Raw genomic sequence first — 19,991 nt, 5'->3', positions numbered from 1 at the left:
ATAACCATAACGAGAGGAAGAAGACCGAGGGTAAAAGAAACAGTCCACACACACACACACAGCGGGGACACGTAATCTTGATATGCTTCCGGTGTTTCGGTGTACACCCCCGAAGAAGCGCTGCCGTTTTGCCGGTATGCGCCCACAACGAAGGAATGCAGCGTTGGGTGACGATCCTCACACCATTTTAAAGTGACACTCTCGCGCGCGCACGGGCCACCGTTTATACTGGTGGATTTAAAACCGTTCAGAGACAAGCGAATGGATTAGAAATTGCTCACTTTATCGCGCGGTGAGCGTTTAGGCATCGGTGATCGGTGATCGAAAAACTAGGGCGATGTGGTGTGAGGAAATGAGCGATAAACGCGTTAAAAAGCACTCATCAGTGGGGGGTAAAAAAAAAACCTTCCCTTCATCAAAATGGCTCATCTGAAGGAGATGGTACGGAGCACGCAAGCTGGAAGAGGTTCGTTCTCGTACAGTTCCAGCTGGTTCTCTGTGTGTTTGTTTGACTTAAACTGATTAACCAGAATTATAAGAGACGTAAGAAGGCAAGCTAAAAGTTGAAGCGATAGGCAAACAAACACAATCGGTCTGAAAATGCTCTTGCCTCCACACCCGAGTGTGCTGATAACACACCACCAAAAGCCACCGTAACCCGCCACACGCAAACACACGCAACTCCCGGCTAATTGGTCCCGGACGTGTGCTCCTATATGTTCAAGAACTAGTGGGAAAGAGTTGATAACTGTTAACAAAATGAACGAAAATTTAGTAGAAACGATTAAGAGACAAAACAAAACAAAAAACCACCACCAAACGCAAGATTTGCAACGAACTTTGACCGTTCGCCCTAGGGGGAAGATGGCGCCTGTAGCTGGTTCCTCTTATCAACATCTTTCACCACCGGATCATCTTACAACGCGCGCGCGCGTGTGTTGCGTTTTATAGTAAAATAGGAAGAGAGCGACAGAAGAACCACACCAAATAAGCCAATAAAACAGCTGATTGTGTTATGGCGGGCCTGCGGGAGAGAAACAGGATCCATTTCCATAGCGCCAAACATAAAAAAAATCACCGACCGGCATCGGGGTGTTGGGTAAATTTAAGAGCTGCTAAAATGTGAAACATGCAAATGTTTCCAGGAGGCACACACCCCAAACATCTGGGGGGGGGGGGGGGGGGGGGGGGGTCGTGCAAAAGTTGAAGGTCGCTGTGTTGTTGTTTATCCATCAACGCGCGCAGCAACATTTTCATCATTTGCAGCTGCGTAAACAAATACCCCGAAAATAATGGTGCCTTCAAAATGTGCAGGGGCATAACAAAAAAAAACGGGAGGACGAGTGTACACATGAGGCAAAAATATGATTTTTGCACGATGTAATAAAATACACTGCTGAAGGTACTGCAGTGTGTGTAGCGCCATCCCTACCCTCCCATTCTCCTGCTTTGCTGGATGATCCTGTTGGTGTAACAGTGCAACAGTAACAAACAAAAAATCCTATCGGTCCACCGGCATGGATTGGAAATTGGTGTTTCGGGGGCCCGGTAGATGGGGGTGGTGATGTGTTTGTCCGCTAGCGGGTTACCAATGTTGCAACCCGAAATTGAACGATTCCCGAAGCCCCAGCCGCCTTCATATCGCCCAGTCGCATCCCTATATCCCTGCTGTTGCATTGATCCACTACGGTTCACTCGGCCTCCTCCGGCCAACCTAGACCACCACATCCCGACGGGGAGCAAAACTGAGAACTGGATAGAATAGCGCGGCGTCCTCTCCAAATTGTTGTGTAGCGCTTCAAGGGTTTTTTTTTCTCTCCTGTTCTTGTTGCAAGCAAAATCAGCGAAATTGTTGTAATTTTATTAATTGCGAGTACATAGTGTTGTTGGGATTGGAGAGGTGTTGGGAAGGATGGCGGGAATTGGGGAGGGAGGGGAAAGGGGGTTTCAATTCCAGGCGGTTGAATGGAAGCGGAAAACCGGTGAACGATGCACTTTTTGTTGCAATGCAATGGACTTTGTAGGGGTGGTGGTGTGTGTGTGTGTACAGGCCGTCGATCAAAAGGTTGGTCACATTGGTGCGTTCGCTCCTGATTTTGGGTGTTGTGTATCTTTCCCATGTTTTTTTGTTGCTTCTTCTTTGTTTTCCCTGGCAAATTTATGAACATCCATCCGGGGCAAATTGTCCACACCTACTGGAGTTCCTCATTCCCGCGGGCGACTTGCTGCATATGATGCAAATTGAGACCCTTTTTTTTATGTAACCGTATTACGACAGCGTTTGTTACGCTTTTCGGTGTCGTAGATATGTGTGCCGCTCGCTCATCGATGTTGCTGATTGTGGCCGTTTGTTTTTTTTTCTTTCACACACAACTACCACAACCAATAGGTCTTTATTCCAATTCGCAATTGGAAGGAATAGGGCAAGGGCACTGAACCCGTGCAGTTAAAAGCGTAACAACAGCAGCAAACAGAATCAAATGGACACCCGTCGTCTTCCCGACGCCGATTGGTGCATTTAATCGATCGCTAGACGGGTGGAGAATTTAAATAATGAAACCGCACCAATTCGTGCGCAACACGTGTGCACGGGCGCAGCAGCAGAGAAAAAACGATCAAGTAAGGGCCCCGCCGCCGCAAATCAATTATGCGTGGCTTTTTTTTTTGCGCTCTCGAACCCTTTTTGGTCGGTGAGTGCGTGTTCGGTAATGCGTGATGCCGAAGTACAGCACAAGAGCGGCACACACGGAGAGAGCAAGCCTTCCTTCCCGCGAAAGCCGGGGACCCGACAGGGAAATGGGAAATGGGAGCTGAAGAAAATAAATGTATAGGCGCAGGAAGATTAGACACGTTCAAAAGGTCATCAGCGTACAAGTTGTGTGTGTGTGCCCGGGCTCGGAAGCTGGAAAACGCAACGAGACGCGAGAACAAGGCGAGAACAAGGCGAACAACAAGAGCAAGATGGCTTTAAAACTCGCGTAGCGCTCGAAAAAAAACGATCGTTCATTAGAACCATGCGAACGCAAAGCAAGCCAGCAAAGAAAAATGTTAATAAGAAGGTGCTCAAAATCCTGCCTGGGGAGGTTTGGGAGAGAGGGAGAGGTGTAGGAAAAATGAACATCATCCCAAAATATGAAGCCACCAACCACACCACCCTCGCGAGAGGCTCGAATCTTCTCCGTCTGATTGTGTTTTAAACTTTGCCAAAGTAATGAGCACACATCGTTGCGTTCACGTCCACATACTAAAAGGGTGGTGATGAGGAAGAAAATTCAACCACTGGAATTTCAGCATCAGGATTACTACTGCCTGAAACACACCTCCACTCGGTGCTTTTTTCCACTTTTTATGCTTCCTTCTCTCGATCGGTAGAATGAAGGAAACACGCAAAACAAAGCGCACTATAAAAATCCTAGGGAAAAAGCGATTTGAAACCAATTAAAATTATCTCAAATTTTAAACTCTTGCTCCCCATCACCCTCCGGATGTGGTGGAGCAGAGCGTTTTGGAACAGTAACGCGATTGACCGTGTCTTACGAAGTTGGTAGATGCACACGCGAGAGGTAGAACGAACCGTTTTCTCCCCCCCCCCCCCCCCCCACACACACACCTCCTTCCAGGAGGGAGGGAGGATATACACCCGCTTTCTCCTTGATCGGTTTCGGGATTTTTCCCTTGCCTTGGAATGATGACGATTTCAGGTGATTTGGGGTGTGTGATTTTTGGGGTGAAAGAAATTATCCGGGAAGCAGCAACCTCAATTCCGTGAAACTACTACGACCCGCTGGACACTGTTTGGAAAAGCTGGATGAGACGTGGACAAGAATCCTCCTCCTTCCCAAACGGAGCCTCCATCTTCTCGAAAGGTAAATAACACACGCACCTAGCCCCCCTGTCCTATGCGAGAATCTTTTCCGTCTTACTTCGCTCAGGCACACCGAAATTCCGCGTTCCATACGAGCCTTTTAGACATCCCCAACAACTCCTACCCAACTCTAGATGACCCGACCTGATGATGATGGTGTACCTTTTACGATCCTTTTACCGTACCACAGCCTTCATCAACCGCCCGCAAAAGCGAAACAAGGAGGAGAAAAACAAAAAAAAAAGATCAATCATAGTGAAGAGGCAAAAAAAGGAAACACGCGATCGTCCACCTCAGGATTGCCTCCGGGCAAAACGATTGCCTCGATGGCAAAATCAATCGGATACCGAGGCGAGGAGCCCAATAATGGGGGGGCCGCGATTCATTGCGACGGATGGGAAGAAATTCCGAGTGAAAGATGCTGGGGAAAGATGCCCCAAAGGTAGAGATGGTGCGAGAGAAAGACAGACTCCAACCAAAATGGACCGTAACGATCGTTGGTTGTGTTGCTTACGAAGAATACCCCAAGCGGCTGGGGAGAACACAAGGAATGCGTTGTGTGGAGGTGTGTGGGGGGGGCAAGGTAGAAGGTTGTCCGAAAGTGGTGGCAACCATTTCCTGGTGCTCTCCCTAATAGTGAACTCATCTCTCCACGAGAAGAAGAAAAAAAACCTGTACGAATAAAAGACTACAACAAGGGTAGAAAGAACGAACGTAAACAACGCGGCCGGCCGCTGAGATGGAAAAAAAGGAAATATCAAAACGGAGACCAAAACCCTGAAAGGGTCCAGCAGCATGGGGACGAGACACACTGGAGGAAGCAAAGGTGGAAAATGCTTCAAGCAAACGAGAGAATGAAAGAAATGGAGCGAAAGAAATGGAGAAGCAATCAGGAAGAAAGCGTAAGGAGAAGAGAAAAATGGAAACCGAAAAATTGGCCCTCATCGTTCTTAATATGCTCGTATGTGTGCGTGTGTGTGTGTGTGAGTGACTGTATGTGCGTATGGGGGAAAACAATAATAACAACAATCACTCGAAAGGAAATGCCGACCCCCGCGAAAGACCCGGAGCGGAACGGGGAAGATATCAGAAGAAACAAAAGGAAAAATAAAGGAACCAAAGCACAACAACACAAAAACGAAGCAAAGCTAACGATGTAATAAGGAAGTGGAGAAGAGAGTAGCAAAATGCGACAGAACGCGAGGGCGAAAAGGAAAGGTGAAAGAAAGAAAAGCACACGGAAACAAGAACAACCTAAAAAAAAAAGGAGCAAAAGAGAACCGATTTATTCGTTTTCAAAACACAACACGAACAAAATGAAATACTCAAAGCATCAGCAACAACGAAAAAAAAAGCATTGGGCTCGTAAGATCTTTGCTGTAAAGTCTTTTGACCCATCTCTTTCCTCTGCTCCTCGCTTTTCTTTTCTCGCTCTCTCGCTTCCTTTTTTGAACTTCCCTGCGCATCCGTGATAATCTGCTTCGGCCTTCATCTAGGCCGCAGCATCTTTCCGGAGACTCCGGGGCACAACAACGAAGCAATACGGGGGGGAGCGCGAACCGCGCTTGGTTGTGCCTTAATTCTTTTTCTCTGTTTTCATGTGTCTAGCACGGCTTAGGTTATTTCTCCTTTTGCTTCTTCTATTCTGCTTCGGGATCTTTCGCTACGCACCTTTTTTTTCTAAGCGCCCGGATGAAGAAATGAGAAAAACTAAAAATCACTCCCAGCAGGAGACCCTGCATGGGGGAGACTGTGGTGCTTGCGATGGGCCTGGAGGTGGATGCGGCTGCTGCTCGCACAGGTTCCTTCCCCAGGTGACCCCTTTTATCTCCAAAGGCGATGATGCGTGGCCAAAGAGTTCACTACTCGCTCTCGCCCCAAAGGAGAAACACATTAGGATCGGGGATTTCTGTAGTTTTGGAAGTGACATTTCTCATCACAAGTACCACGGGAAGTTTAAAAACAACAAAACTCTCACCTCCACTAACTGCTCTGCTCGCAAGCAGAGTTGAAACCACTGAGCAACAAACACACCAAGCGCAGCAGGAGACACTTGTGACGGTGCACTGTAGTGTGGAAGTAATAACACGACGTCCACGAGCTGTGATCGGTGACAGAAGATCAAGATCTGCTAGAAGAAACGATCCAACCAAACAGAACGTTGCTATGTGTTGCCCTCGACAGAGCCCTGACTGATAGATAGACAAAGGGAACTCCAATGGCTCCAAAACGAACAGGTCCGGCGGGTGGAGATCTTTCCTTTCCAAACACTTACTTCCCTGCCAGAAATGAATGTCAGAGTTTGAAGGAAGTAAATGAAGTGCCACCGAAGAACACGGGGCAATGAGAGACCATAACGAGCGTAGAATAGAATCTACTAATGGTCATCATCACCGTTCCATCTCTGGATTCCGACTCGACGTAACTGGCAGGTTCAACGAGTTCGCCCCTCTCTTAGACATCACCACCACTCCGAGACTTTGCCCAACACCCAAGACCAAGCCCCGTAATTCGTCTTCTTCGTCTAATGAACCTTTTCACCTATTAGGTCCTGCCATAAGATTCTTGTCCATTTCCAGTTCTCGTCTCACACATTAAACTCGACTTTCGGTGGTTGACTGACCACATCATCATCATCATCGTCCACCAGAGACGCATTTACATTTTCGTTGGAGATCCGGACACAAGATTATGGAACCCAGCGCCCTAGCGGGTCCACTTTCCTTCCAGCCAGTCGAGCCACAGCTTCCACCATACGAGTGTGGCTCAAGACTGTGAGAATGGAAGCACTGATTTATGACAGATTTCTCCTATTCTTCTCTGCGACGTGATCTTCCTTGAGGTTGAGGTTAAGTTAGTTTAAGTGTTAGTCCACACGTTGTCGCATAGTGCACGCCGTGTAATCTTGGAGGTCAACTGCTTCCATTAAAAGTAAAATAGAATTTACTTTTACATGGAATTTTTCATTTTTCGGAACGGAATCCACATTACAAACCGTTTTTCAAACTGTTCTACTCCATAAAAAATTTCATTTAACTGTCTCTACAAGTGAATAGATGTCACAAAAGACATCCGTATCGAATTCTATTTTTTCGCTATTACATCATTTTTTAGGCAAGCTTTTCCTCCTCCCACAGGTAAAAAAGAAGCTTCTATTTTTGGCTCTCAAGATGATTGTTTCTGACGCCACAGGGACTCCCATATTCCGCCGTGTACTGCACAAACAAAGGAAGTTTTATTTCTTCCCAAAACCGAGCCCAAAGCAACACCTACAGCTTGAGAGTCTGCCTGGTGTCTGCCGGGAGATTCACCGGATGGACACCCGTCGAGTGGTTGGGTGCGAGGAATTCGATTCGGACGGATCATCAACGCAACTTAGAGACGTGGCTGCTCAGGTACCTTTCGGAAGCGTCCGTTTGCTACGTCCAGCCTGCTGCTGTTATGTACGGCAACGTCAGGGAGAGTGCGGTCGTCGGCATTGTCGGAGGATACTCGATCCCTGGGATAATTCAAGGAATTTGACTTCCTTTTGTTTGAGCGTGAATCAGGAAGATCATTGTGTGTGCCTCTTTTTTTTTTGGTTGGAAGTAAAGGACACATGACATGAGAGATCTGGCAAAGGTTGCTTGTTTGGATATGGTCCCTTCGAATTGGACCTTTGATGGTGCAGTGTCGGTGTGCTTTTCCTGACCTTCTTCACACTGCGACCTTGTTTTCCTCGAACGGTTTTCCAGGGAGCGAAAGCAAGCGATAGGAGAACCGCTTCCCGGAACGACCATGAGTTTGCTTAACTACGATGCACACCCTGTAATGGGTTTGCAGTTTGGCCCTTCGTTTACCAATTTACCGACGATCTATGTTTTCCAAGAAATAAGAACTTCTAAAAGCCAGACACGAAGGGATCATCCATTTTTGGAGGAGGAAAAGCAAAACATAAAAGGGACATTTAAATATAGTTCTGTATTCTTCACAAAACCGTCGATATGATCTTACTTTCGCGGTAATCAACAATTAACAACAAAAAAAACGATCTCATGCCCTCCATTTTGCGGTCATCTCCCTTTCTGGCAATCACTCCGTTCGGCGCAATTGTACACATGTGTTCCGAATGATTTCGGCGGCCAATAAATAATGGACACCCACCATCCACCCACCAAAGGGTGCAAAAAACGAAATTCCCAGCAGCTTCTGTGACGTTGGGAAAACGTTCATCCCCTCTTGCTACATCCCCTATAAAAATCGGATACAGTAGAGCAAGTGCATGGCAAAAGTTAGATATCTGCAGTTCCGGAGATACACAGAGTCGGAAGAGTAGGGGACTGTGTCTGCTACTACTACTTACATACAACAGAAGGCACAAGAAATGCGTTCCAAATTGAGGGTTAAATCCGTATGGACACTTCTCTATCGGCAGAATGTTATTCGCCATGTAACACACTATTATTGTGATTGGGCAAGGTTTGGGAAATAATCGCGTCACACGCCTCCGGAAAACGCACACGCACGCCACACACAGGGCAAGCACAAACAATACGCCGCCAATGCTTTTCTATTCCCTTTAGCTTTGTCTGGCGCAACATAACATTTGTGCACTTTTTGCTTTCTTCCCCCTAGGTGCGGCGGTTCAAAAGTGTCGTCCTTCCGGTTGCGTTCCCGCTTTCCCGGTCGCTAATCGAAACGAGGGGTGAGAAAATATTAACCTCCCCTCCCTATACTCCGTTGTTTCTCCCTGGAGATGGGCAAACAGGAACACATCACGAGGGGAGAAAATTGTGTAAAAGCGTTACACAACCGCGTGTAATTCATATTCTATTGCCGGCAAATCTGTTCCGATTTTCGTCCCCTTTTACAAACGCGGAAGCGGAACTGTGAACCGTCAGGATCAGGTGCATGTGTAAAGCCGGGGAGCTGGGGTCCCTTTTTCCAAATGTGCGCGCGCTGCACTTGTCCGGAACTCGAGGGATTTTGTCGACACGCGGGCCCTTGTCAACCATCTGTGTGCCCTCCTCTCCGGGTTCATAATAATGCATGCATTCCACGAAGTTTCTCGGCCTCGGCAGATACAAATAATTAATTTTGCTGCTCTGTGAAGCGAAACCCGAACTGTTCTCCTAGTGGGAATTGTTGGGTAAGATTTCCTTTCTCCAGTGGGCATTCGACTATTTCAGACCAAAACTCTTCCCTTTCAGCGCGTGTTTCTACGCGTTGGACATGATGATCGATAAAGGTTTTACACTCATTCTCAAGGAGTGTCCGTTATTAATGCGTCCTTCCCCTAAGTGTTCTTCCTTCAGGGCGACCACAGGTAAAACTCCGGGGTAAAACGATTAAAATTCATTCCAAAATCTTTCTATCGCCAAAAATTTGCCACCTTGCCCTGCTTGCTATAAAAGGCCGGGGGTATAACCTTCAAGAATGTGTAAAGATCTGGGCAGGATCCAGTATCTCTCTTCCTGTAAGTTATTCCAAACATCTTCTCTGTACCCAAAAGCCGTTAATCGGGTTTGGGGTGTTAATTTATTTTTCCTATTTTGGAGTATATTTTCTATTCTTTACCTTCTTCCGAAACCGATCCAAACTGCAACCTGTTGTCAGAGGTAGTGCTTGAGAGCTTGATCATGCATTCACGCGCATAGGAAAACCAAACTCGAGCAGCCTCTGGTCCGAGGTATGTAAGTAAAGGGAGGTGGGTTCGAGTGTTAAGTAGCCCATAAAACAATAAGAACGGAGGGACCTCGAAAAGGTAGCAAAAAAAAAAGGGACCCGGGACACATATAACAGGCGCAGGCGCAAACGGAATCCCTGAACTGACACTCCAAAAACCGTACTTTACAGGTGTGTAAAAGTGGGCCCTCAGAAGGAACAGAAGGACATCCCACATTGGGCTCTACCCAATTTAGGCAGCATGCTGTGAGACGACATATACCGTGTGATCCTTCATTTCAGAGGAATGTGCACCAAGAAAAGAAGGCAATGGAATGTCAATGAAGATGAGAAGGATTTTTTGCAGTTTCTTAAAGTTCTACATCCCATTGGTCTGTTTTGTTTTCTCAAGACATTCATCAAGTGGTGGCCGAAACCGTTCTTCGCTGCACTTGTTGCTTCTTGCCCTTTTGCGCGTCTCTCGAGATCTTTAATGACATCCCCTTCTTGAGAGGCGATTCATATGCTAATTTCTAATGGTTGTTTGACGACCAAGAATCAAACCTGGCTACCTGCCACATCACAAACCGATCACTGCCTAGTCGTTCTAGGAAGTGCCCAAGCTGTACACGGTTATCCAACTTTCCCGTCCATTTCTATTTTTTCGGTCCAGAAAAATTGGACCGTATATGTCGACGAAGCCAAACAAAAATAGTGCACGCATAAGACGTATAAGTCGCTGTTTCCTTCTTGTCGAAACCCCCCGCGCGCGTCCATGAAGTCTCCGCACAAACCATTTCTGCACCATTATTACGTTTGAGTGGGTGGCTAGAAGGAGGAAAGCCTTCAACGGTTGGGGTGCGCGCGGAGTGCGTTTGTTTTTCCTTTCCTTTGCCTGCTACTGGTACCCGCTACTGGTGGCTTGTAGTGGCACAAAAATAATGCTTGGGCGGACACAAAAATAAAGCAACAACAGCGAAGCTTTCTTACTATGCGTGCACCACACACACACACACACTCGCATACGCGCCCGGAACCACAGGCGCACAGTTAGAAAATGCGGCCCCAAACGGTCACTTTTGACCAACATGCAACATGCAACAAACAAAAAGCAATGGCGAAAGAAACCAATGCCTCCACCGGTAAGGAAGTTTGAAAAGGAAGGAAAGATGGGGGGAAAGACAACACAGCGAAAAAAAAAGTGCATTAAAAGCAAAATAACTCCTCCTTTTAGCCTGACTCCAATGGTGGAACGAGCCGTTTTGGGGAGGCGAGGAGGGCAGCAAAGGGCGGCGCACACAAATACAGCGCGCCTCTTGGTTTCCGCCACGCATCGAAACGGAACAGCAACGGTCATTGGACGGAACGGGAAACAGCGACCGTCCACCAAAGGAAAAATGTGCCTGCGATTGCACGAGCTGGCCCTCCCGCCGTCGTCGTCCATGCCGACCGGTGGGGTGGGAGGAAAAAAAGCAGGGAGCAACAAAAAACGGGAAGAAATGGTCACATATGCAAATCGGAAGTAGGAAGCGGGGAGGGACGCAGAAGGGCGGTGGATTCCTTCCGAGAAATGGTAACAGCGGCAGCAAAAAAAAAAACCCCGAGCCAACGGAGATGTTTATTCTTCCGTCCTGAAGAGGGTTGCTTCTTATGTGCGAATACGAGCGAACAAAATCAATGAGCATGGTGTGTGTGTGTGTGCCCGCATGAGTGTGGGGATTGCATTTGCAATAAAACATGTGTGCAAAGTGTGCAACAAATGTGTAACGCACATGCCTGCTAAGTTGATCAGGCGCTTTGGGAAACCGAACGAAGGGTGGTAATGCTCTTGGGAGGTGTTTTAATTGGGTGGATGGATGGATGGTAAACATTCTTAAGGAAAAAGGGGGTAATGAATTTTTTTTATAAAAAAATTAAAATGGTATTAAGTACATAAAAAACACAGATAATATTGAAACTATAACACGATGAGATAGAAATTCAAGGGCCACACTAGATGGTTTATATTAACGGCCTCCCAGTTATAAATAATACCAAATGAATATTATTATTTTATAATCAGAAGAGTTTAAAACCTTTTTGAAAGTAACCTAATTGTAACGATCGGTTCCAATTGAAACAAGGCTCCAGTCTTTTATTTCTGTTTATCATTGCATCATTGTTGAATGACACACCTTATCAACCATCGTTTGATTACACAAGATTCATATCATCAAGTTATAAATATCGTGAACGTCTTCTAGGCCGTCTTCTACTTTTGACGTAACTATTTTCCTATAATATTTGATTTGGGTTGAAATATCCACTGAAGCACGGTTCCCCCGTACGACGAACTTTTGAATATTCCGCTTTGGATAGTTCAAGTCTGAAGAATCTTGAAACATTTGCCTAGACCTCACCACCTAATCCACCAAGAATAGACCAAACCCTATCGGTTTGGTACCTTCGGGATATACCTTTGCCCAAGAAGAATGTACCAAAACACATTCTCATCCCGGATGTTGGTTAAATGGCTGAACGGGTTCCGACAAGTACACATTTCTCTACTCATTCGCGCGTCTATCATCCGCAATTCCCCACCACCCAAGGTTACTATTGTTCTGTCATCAGTCATCAGACAGGACCACCTCTCTTGTCTCTTCTCCACCCTGCTGAAGACCCACCACACCAAATGGACACTCTGGTTGATGCTGTACACACCATTAATGCCGACGAATCGCGAAAGAGTAAACGGGTGAAATTTGTTTACTTTCGCGTCCGTTCTAATGTCCGGGAGACCCGGGGTCCGCCGTGCCAAAAACCCCGTCGGCTCGACGCCGTTTTGCTGACACAACGGTCAAAAAGATTTGGCAGTGGACGGCGGTGGTTTTTTTTCCCTCCCTTGTTGTTGTGTCATTTCAAAAATGCCCTTTCCGCAGACAATTTCTTCGTTTACAGCGGAGTTTACACACATCGCGGGCGACCATTTCTTCTCGCGATCGCTCGCTTCTAATTCGTAAGAGCCGCTGAAAACCCATGCGGTTCCGGCATGGGAGACACGTCGGTCGTTGAAGGCAATCTCATCAATCATAATTTATTATTCAAATTTACGCTGGTGCTTCGTTTCGTGGCACGGCGCTGCGACCCTTCCTCCCAAATGGGGTTTTGGGTGGACAAAAAAGAGTTTGTCTCGCTCGTGATGTGCTCGTGATGGGGTGGCGGTACAGCGCATTATGTTGCGTCGAAGAGCTACAACCGCGGCAGCGTGTGATCGTCTGTCTATAGTTTGAAGAAAACCCGACAAACACATATTCTTTTCTCGTCCGCGTGCCAATTAACGCGAGAAGCTTCTCATTTCCCATTCCTTTGTCCGCAGGGTGTAAAAGAGTTTTTCCCGCATAATTTGGGCACTTCATGTAAAGGGCACACGGTTGTTAACAATTCTTTTCCCTCTCGTGTGGTTTTTTTCTTATCCCCGTATCTTCTTACACCCATCATTTGCTTGGTGATAATTGTGATTATTTAACGCCCGGGCGCAAGTGCTGGAAAAAGGGAAACATTTGCATAAAACTTACCACACGCTTTTCTTCCGATGAAGCAACTTGTTGCTTGTGTCTAAATCAGACTCTCCCGTTTTTATGTACTACTCCTCTGTCCATATATAAATATATCTTTCTCTTTCGGTCGTTCGCTTCCGGGAAAGTCCTTTTGGGATTCGCTTTTCTTCGCCGGATTTTGTGTATTGGTTGCTATTGGTGATGACGACTGCGCGCCGGCAGAATTGTGTTGATTCTTTCCAGTGCGACAGGCTCACAATTCAATACACACACGCGCACAAGCACACACGCGTATTTAAATCTAAGAAGCGCGGGAAAACTGATCGGAAAATTTCCCTCCCCCAAAACGCGCACTCTCCGATCTTCAGCTGTGGGTTTTATTTCCGCCTCGAATCAATCAAAACACACCGAAATTCCTGTGTGGAAATACACAAAACCACCCAATAATAAACACCGAAAATACACACGCTTTCTTACCGCTTTTCTTTCTTTCTTGCTATCCGGGGGGTTTGATAACACTGCTGCACACATACGCTCACGCACACAACATAAGCACGGGCACTTGTATCTTTTCTTTTTTTTCTCTTTTCTTTCTGCCTTGTTTTCACACCATATCTTGCAAAGGAAAAATCGCCGGAAGGAAATTCGCTCGCAGTATGTAATGGCTCGCTAAACGGAAACGGAACACAACACGGCAAACAAAAGCCTACGACGGGGGCACACACAACCGCGCGCCTGTACGCACACACACATACACCTAACCAACACAGAGATGCGGCGCTAAGCTACGGCGCTCTCTGGGTACGACCGTTGTGCACTGTGGAAAGAAATGGAACGGTAATGTATAACTGCTGTATGTGTGTTTGTTTTGCTAGTGTATGCGTGTGTGTGTGTGTGTGTGGTGCGTATGTGTGTCAACAGCCGGGATGGTGTTGACGGGTGCAGGTGAAGAAGCAACCGGTCGCATGTAACTGCTTCCGGACTTTTGACGTTTCGGGCTGTTTACTCTGCTGTTTGCCACCGGCTGATGTGTGGATCATTTTCCCTGTTTTTTGGAGGTTTACAAAATGTGTTTCTCTTCTTCACTAGCACGGAAGCACACAAACACACACATACACACGCATAAGAAAACTTACAGCATACTAAGCGTGTAATTGAATAATCGTCACCACTTGCTAGGATGGAAAATTCGGTTGCTTTGCTTTGTCAATACATTTTTCATCAACGAAAGTATCCTTTTTCTGTTGACATGCGTTAATGCTTTGGCGCACTTATTTGCACTGTTTTCTATTTGTTATTTTTCATCCAAGTCACACAACAATCTTAGGACACTCACTCCAGATTTGGTAGCCCAAGGAGGCAATTCATCTATTTCTTCCAATATCGACCCGTTCGGAAGGATCACCAACCGATGGTGATACGAATTCTTCGCACAACGCCAACAGACAAAAACGCGGATGAATGTTTCTTTCTACTTCTTAGCGCCCTGCTTTTGGGCCCTTTGGTGATCTTCTCTCTAGTGGTGGTGATCTTTAGCGCGTTACTTCAAGCGCACGAGATATGGCGGTCCGGACGCACGGCAGCAAGCTCTCTGACACTTGACACCGGCGAACATTTCCTTCCGTGTGCGTCACACCGAACAAACCACACACAACACACAGAGACGGCCTTTTTCCGGGTTTTGTTGGACACAGCAACAGCAGCAGCAGCAGCACACCACCAGCAACCTATCACCACGCACCACTACGGATGCAAGATCACACCGCTTTTTAAAACCGGTTTGTTGGAGAGGATTATTTCTGTGCTAAGATTTTTTCCTCTTTCCTTCACCTTACGCTTGGACACTAAAAAAGTTGGGAATTTTGATGTTTTTCCTGAACTATTCACATGCGTCTTCTAACAACTAGAAAAAATTTTGGGGAAACAGTTTACACTCACTCACTCTAATATTGCTCGGTGTTTTTTCTCTTTCCGCTTTACATACACTTTACATTTTAACTGGTGCGTATTGGTTTAGGGGTGCAACACTTGTTATAACGAAAAAATCGGCAACCAAAGTTCACTGGATTGTTCACGGAAAATCTTCAACCATCCAACTGGCTGTTGTTACACGACGAAACTTCGAAAAGTGTTCTTTTTCGGTGGCGCGTGTTTTCTCGCAGCAGCAGCCGAAGAATAAACGCTCCGTTCGCCTCGTTCGCCGCGTAAAAATTGAACACCACGCGAACAAAACAGTCGGCTCAAAGCGGCAGTCGACGGTGTTCGCGAGCAACGCACACACGCGAGAGAGAGAGATTGTGTGCACGCGCTCGAACAAGTGAAAAACATGCGTTCGTTCGTTTTTCTCTCTCTTTCGTGCCTGCCGGGTGGTTGTGTATTGTGCCGTTTCGTTTGCCAATCGCTACGGTGTATAGACGAAACCGTTTCGCGCTCTCTCTCTTTCATGAGAGATTTATGGGCCGGAGAGAGAATGTAAACACGCTCGGTACAGTGATGGCAAGTCGCACTTGTACTAGAATGTGAAATGGTAGAAAGCAAACAGGTTTAGTTTAGATTTGTTCACTTAATTTGCACCATTACACAAATGGAACAGGAACTGGTGGTCATTCTCGAATGTAAGTTTATAACAAAAGGCCTAAAAGTACATGAACTAAACGAATGTCAAGGTTTTCAGGTTCCAATCAATTCTTCTTTCTTTACATCACCCATTTTTAGATGATACGATCATGCGATAACCTTGGGTATCACCCAAATAAGGGCGGCGCTGAACGTGTTAATCAAATCCTTATCTTTTGGCCAGTCTACTAAACAACTCTTCGTGGTTGCCTAGTTCACGTGTTGCTTTATGTCTGTGCATATTGATGCAGTATGGCTAGGTTTATTACGGTGCAATGAATTGAATCGCAATTTGACGATAATTACGTTACATTACAATAAGCAACATTAGCAAAGCCCGAAGCCTCTGGTTTACATACTGAGACGTATTTTCATGGTGTCCACGAGTGCGAGTTCGACTGTGCACCACTGTAACGTAGGAGTGAGAAAAAGTAACACACACCTAGCCGTTTGGAAGGGGCGCTTGAGTGTGTTCGTGTGGGTTGGTGATCAGCACGCACATCAATCTCACCGTCGCCTAGAACGTATCGCGCGCAGCGTTTTCTTCCCGGAAATTTTCTTGCTTCCGCGTCGCGCGCTTAGTCGAAGATGACAACAACGGGAACAATAGCAGCAGCAACAATAAGAGCAACAGTTGGAAAAGGGTACGTGCAGAAGTGGTGCGCGTCACAACGCGACAACGGAAGGAGGTAAGCGCGCGCGCTAACGGAGTGAGTGTAATGGCCGTTCGTTTCCGTGTGTTTAAACGGGGTGTTTAAAAATAAATCGCACACATATATGAACCGTGCGGAGATAGAAGATGGGAATTGATCGGTTCCTAGTTGGTCCGCGCTTGGTCCGTCCGGTTGCGCACTATTATGTCCGGGTTCGCGAGAACGTTATTTTTGCGGATTTCTTTTTTGCTTCCCCTGTCGGTTTCGTTGCGCTGATCGGCAGGAAAGGTGCAAGGGACCGTTTGTTTCCCGCTGACTGGCACTTGATTTGGAAGTGCACGGTTTATTAGACTAGTGTGATTCTATTGATTAACAGTGACACACAGAACTGATGACGTTCTATATCGACGAAAACGCAGCACAACACACAACGCATCATGCCCAGCTTGCTTTGCGGTAGCGATTTAATAGCGGTAATTTCTTCTTGTACAATAAACTTTTTTTCAGAGACAGTTTCTTCGGAAACAGTCAGTATAAACATACTATTGTTTTTGTCCAAACTGTCAAACTATCCCGTTCTGCCTGTTCCGGCCATTTTCGGTGGATCTTAATTGTTCCGTTCTCTTTCTACAGATGGGAAACTCGGCTGTGAACTTGCTGATCATTATTATTGTGATTGCATTTTCGTAAGTATTTTTGATTTTGTGTATATTAACTTTACCTTAAAATTTATATTTTAGAATGTATAGCGATTGTATGCTTCAAGATTTTGGCCAATGAATTGATTAATCAGGATTGGCTTGCAAAAATGCGGAAGGATGGAGTGTCTGAACTAAACTTTGTTGCAATATTTCAGGGAATGTAAACACTTGTATAGAGTTATGGGGAGAAGCACGGGGCATTTGGCTAAAGTAGCCAGTAATGGCCGAGAAAGAAGCCATACTTTCTAAATAGTTCATAGTCTTCGACACTCATACGTAGCCATCTTTCCGGGATGGGACAGCATCATCGGGAAAGGACTAAGGTTTTTTCTTTAGTAAATTATATATGTATTTAAGAAGACTGCTCTGACAAATGCATTGATTGCAAAGTAGTGTCTCATATAGGGTTATCACGAAAAGTTTGTGATTTTAATGCGGAAGAGATTATTCACACTTGCAGGCCATAACGCTTGCGGTGAGATCAGAGAGTGAATGACAAAGAAGATCACCTCAATTGATGGGTAGAATGCATACTCCAGCGTAAGTCACCAATTACATCACGCTCACGAAACACTGCAACTGCTTATCAACTGTTTATGTTTTGCATCGTTGCAGCGGTTTTTGCTCCAGTTTCTCGTTACATCCAGCTACGCCATACCTTTGCAATGCTTTGTCGCATATTTCACCACTTTTCCCGTAAATCTACGAATCGCTCATCATCCGTGTTGATGAAGCGTTTGGGAAAATTTCTCACAATTCTTGCCCAATCTGTACCGAGGCGATGCGGAATCTCAGCCTGCGATCGTTGACAGTGGGTTAGAAACTGAAAGGAAGCACACTGCCTGAAAGATAGAGCCCATTGTGGTCGATTCTTCATCTTAGAGAATTGTTCCCCTTTCGGATGACATCATCACCCCGAAATGGGAACGGGAAATGAAAATGAAATTGGTAGCGTTGCGTCTTTGGAGCGAGAAAAAAAAAACGAATCCACTGGCCCAAATTTGCATTTCTTCACCAGCACGCCACACGCCACCGCTGATCTTTTGTGTGCACTGGAAAATAGCAGTGAAAATGCGTTTCCCGTCCCTCGCAGACCCACTTTCTACCGCGCTGCTTTCGGTGCCGTTCGGGTGAAGGTGGTACGAATGTGTTACATCACTGTAAAAAAAAAGCAAACAACAGCAATTACCTGGCGGGAATCAAGAAAAAAAGCAGCAAGCCCAAATGCGAACTGAGATAGGAAAAAAAAAACCTTCATTCCACTAACAAAGTCACGCGCTACGTTTCTTTTCGCGCACATCTTCTTCATCTCTTGATCCGATCGCGGAAAAAGTGTATCACTGGAGCGTCGTCAGACCTTTCCGTGAGTTCGTTGGTGGCGGTTGAGTTAAGATCGAAATGATCTAACAGATGCCATCACCGGAGACTAGACCCCCTCCAGACGCTTTACCACTCTACCACCCATGGTACCAAATGTCATGAAGCAGTAAGAAATGGAATTGTGGCGTGTGCCATTGTTTTATTTGATGATTTTATTATTGTGGACTAAACCGTAAAGCTGTGGCTGTACTGTAAATTGAAAAGTAGGAACTTCTTTGCGCTAGGGAAAGGAATTGATCATTCTGAATAATTGACGAGAATGGCTTACTGTTCAGGAAGTATCTCGTCATTTGGTCCTCGAATCCTAATTCCTGGAGTTCGAGTCATGGTAAGAAGTGACTAATGAATATGAAATATTTCCTTCGAAAGTTCAGAAGTAATCTGTTCTTTGATTAATGTGAATTTAAAACTATCAGATGTCTAGCGTTATGACGTAGATAGACCACTGAAATCTTAAGAATCTGATCTGACTCCTTGTTGTTAAAACCCTCCTTAAGTTGCTTATTATTTAATCCTGCGATTGACACTTACGAAGGCCTCTTATTGAAAAAGTTGAACTCAGAATAGGAAACGAATTAACGGACTTTGAAAATATGATACAACTAGCTTCCCTGTTATTTGTCCTCCCAATTTTATTACCCTGTTATCGCAGATGAGTACGTCAAGACAAGGGACCTAAATTCCTTGTTGTTTTATTTAATAAAACGATAAACCGCGTTTTGATAAGGGTTAAGCTGAAGTTCAACCAATAAAGCACTTGATCAAAGTTCGAACAGTCATCTGCTTGGTTTGGAAGTGACGCGTACTGCTGCAGGGTAAACAAATAATTCACGAGACTGTAACCTGTGCAGGGTTGTTACAGTCCAAGTGGAAGATTCGCATCGACACATAACCCGAAAAGATGTGCAACCGAATCAGGAAAAGAACTCCTGTCCTCCGTGTGTTGCATGAGCCGATAGAGTCTTACGTGCGGATCTGGGTTATGCAGTTATGCAACACCCACCCACCGCGTGGCTGGTGAAAGTAAGTGGATGGAAGAATGCAGCAATGCGGCCGCCACCGGTCGGAGATGGTGCGTAATTAAGTCAGACATAATTTATACACGTTCTTACCTGTCGGTTTTGCCTTCCACTTCTCCACCCGAAGTTTGATGCCGCGCATCATTCGACGTAACGCCGACGAATGACGCGATCGAATGCTGATCGTTTGACTGAAGCCGAGAGTGAGGTTGTGCGAATTTTGTGGTGCGAAATGTAAACCAACCGGCACCCTCAACCTCTAACGTAAGCAGTCAGATTGGCCGGGCTGGTGCCTGTTGCTCGTACAAACTGCGGAAGGTGGTGAAAGAAGAAAGCCAACCGCAACTGAATCGCAACTGAAAACGGCTGCGTATTGCTGGAAAAGTCACTGCATAACCCGCACCGCACCAAGCGCCGAACGAGCGGAGGAGTTTATGTGAGGCGAGTTGTTCATGCACTTTCATGCCGTCCGAATGCACTTTGCCGTTGGATGTGCGATGGACATGGGGTACGGAATGGCATAATCGTGCATCTTTTTCACCACCGTTGCTTATGGATTAGTTACAGCGTTTGATTCT

General features: G+C 46.0%; 1 protein-coding gene across 3 annotated transcripts in view; it reads right to left on the bottom strand.

Moving 5' to 3' along the window:
* LOC128301311 (ets DNA-binding protein pokkuri) overlaps window positions 1–15,236 on the bottom strand; it is a 43,879-nt gene extending 28,643 nt beyond the window's left edge. The window contains exons 1-2 of one of the 3 annotated variants that reach the window (XM_053037713.1): window positions 14,987–15,236; window positions 13,063–13,861 (exon numbers count right to left, since the gene is read on the bottom strand). The gene's annotated coding sequence lies outside the window, so the exon portion shown is untranslated. The remainder of the gene's footprint in view (window positions 1–13,062; window positions 13,862–14,986) is intronic. The other 2 variants (XM_053037714.1, XM_053037715.1) reach the window with 2 other exon arrangements.
* Between the last annotated feature and the right edge of the window lie 4,755 nt (window positions 15,237–19,991).

The sequence above is a fragment of the Anopheles moucheti genome, chromosome 3, assembly GCF_943734755.1.
Source record: "Anopheles moucheti chromosome 3, idAnoMoucSN_F20_07, whole genome shotgun sequence".
Classification (NCBI taxonomy): domain Eukaryota; kingdom Metazoa; phylum Arthropoda; class Insecta; order Diptera; family Culicidae; genus Anopheles; species Anopheles moucheti.
Note: the sequence above shows the minus strand (reverse complement) of the source record. Positions and strands in the feature narration are given on the sequence as shown.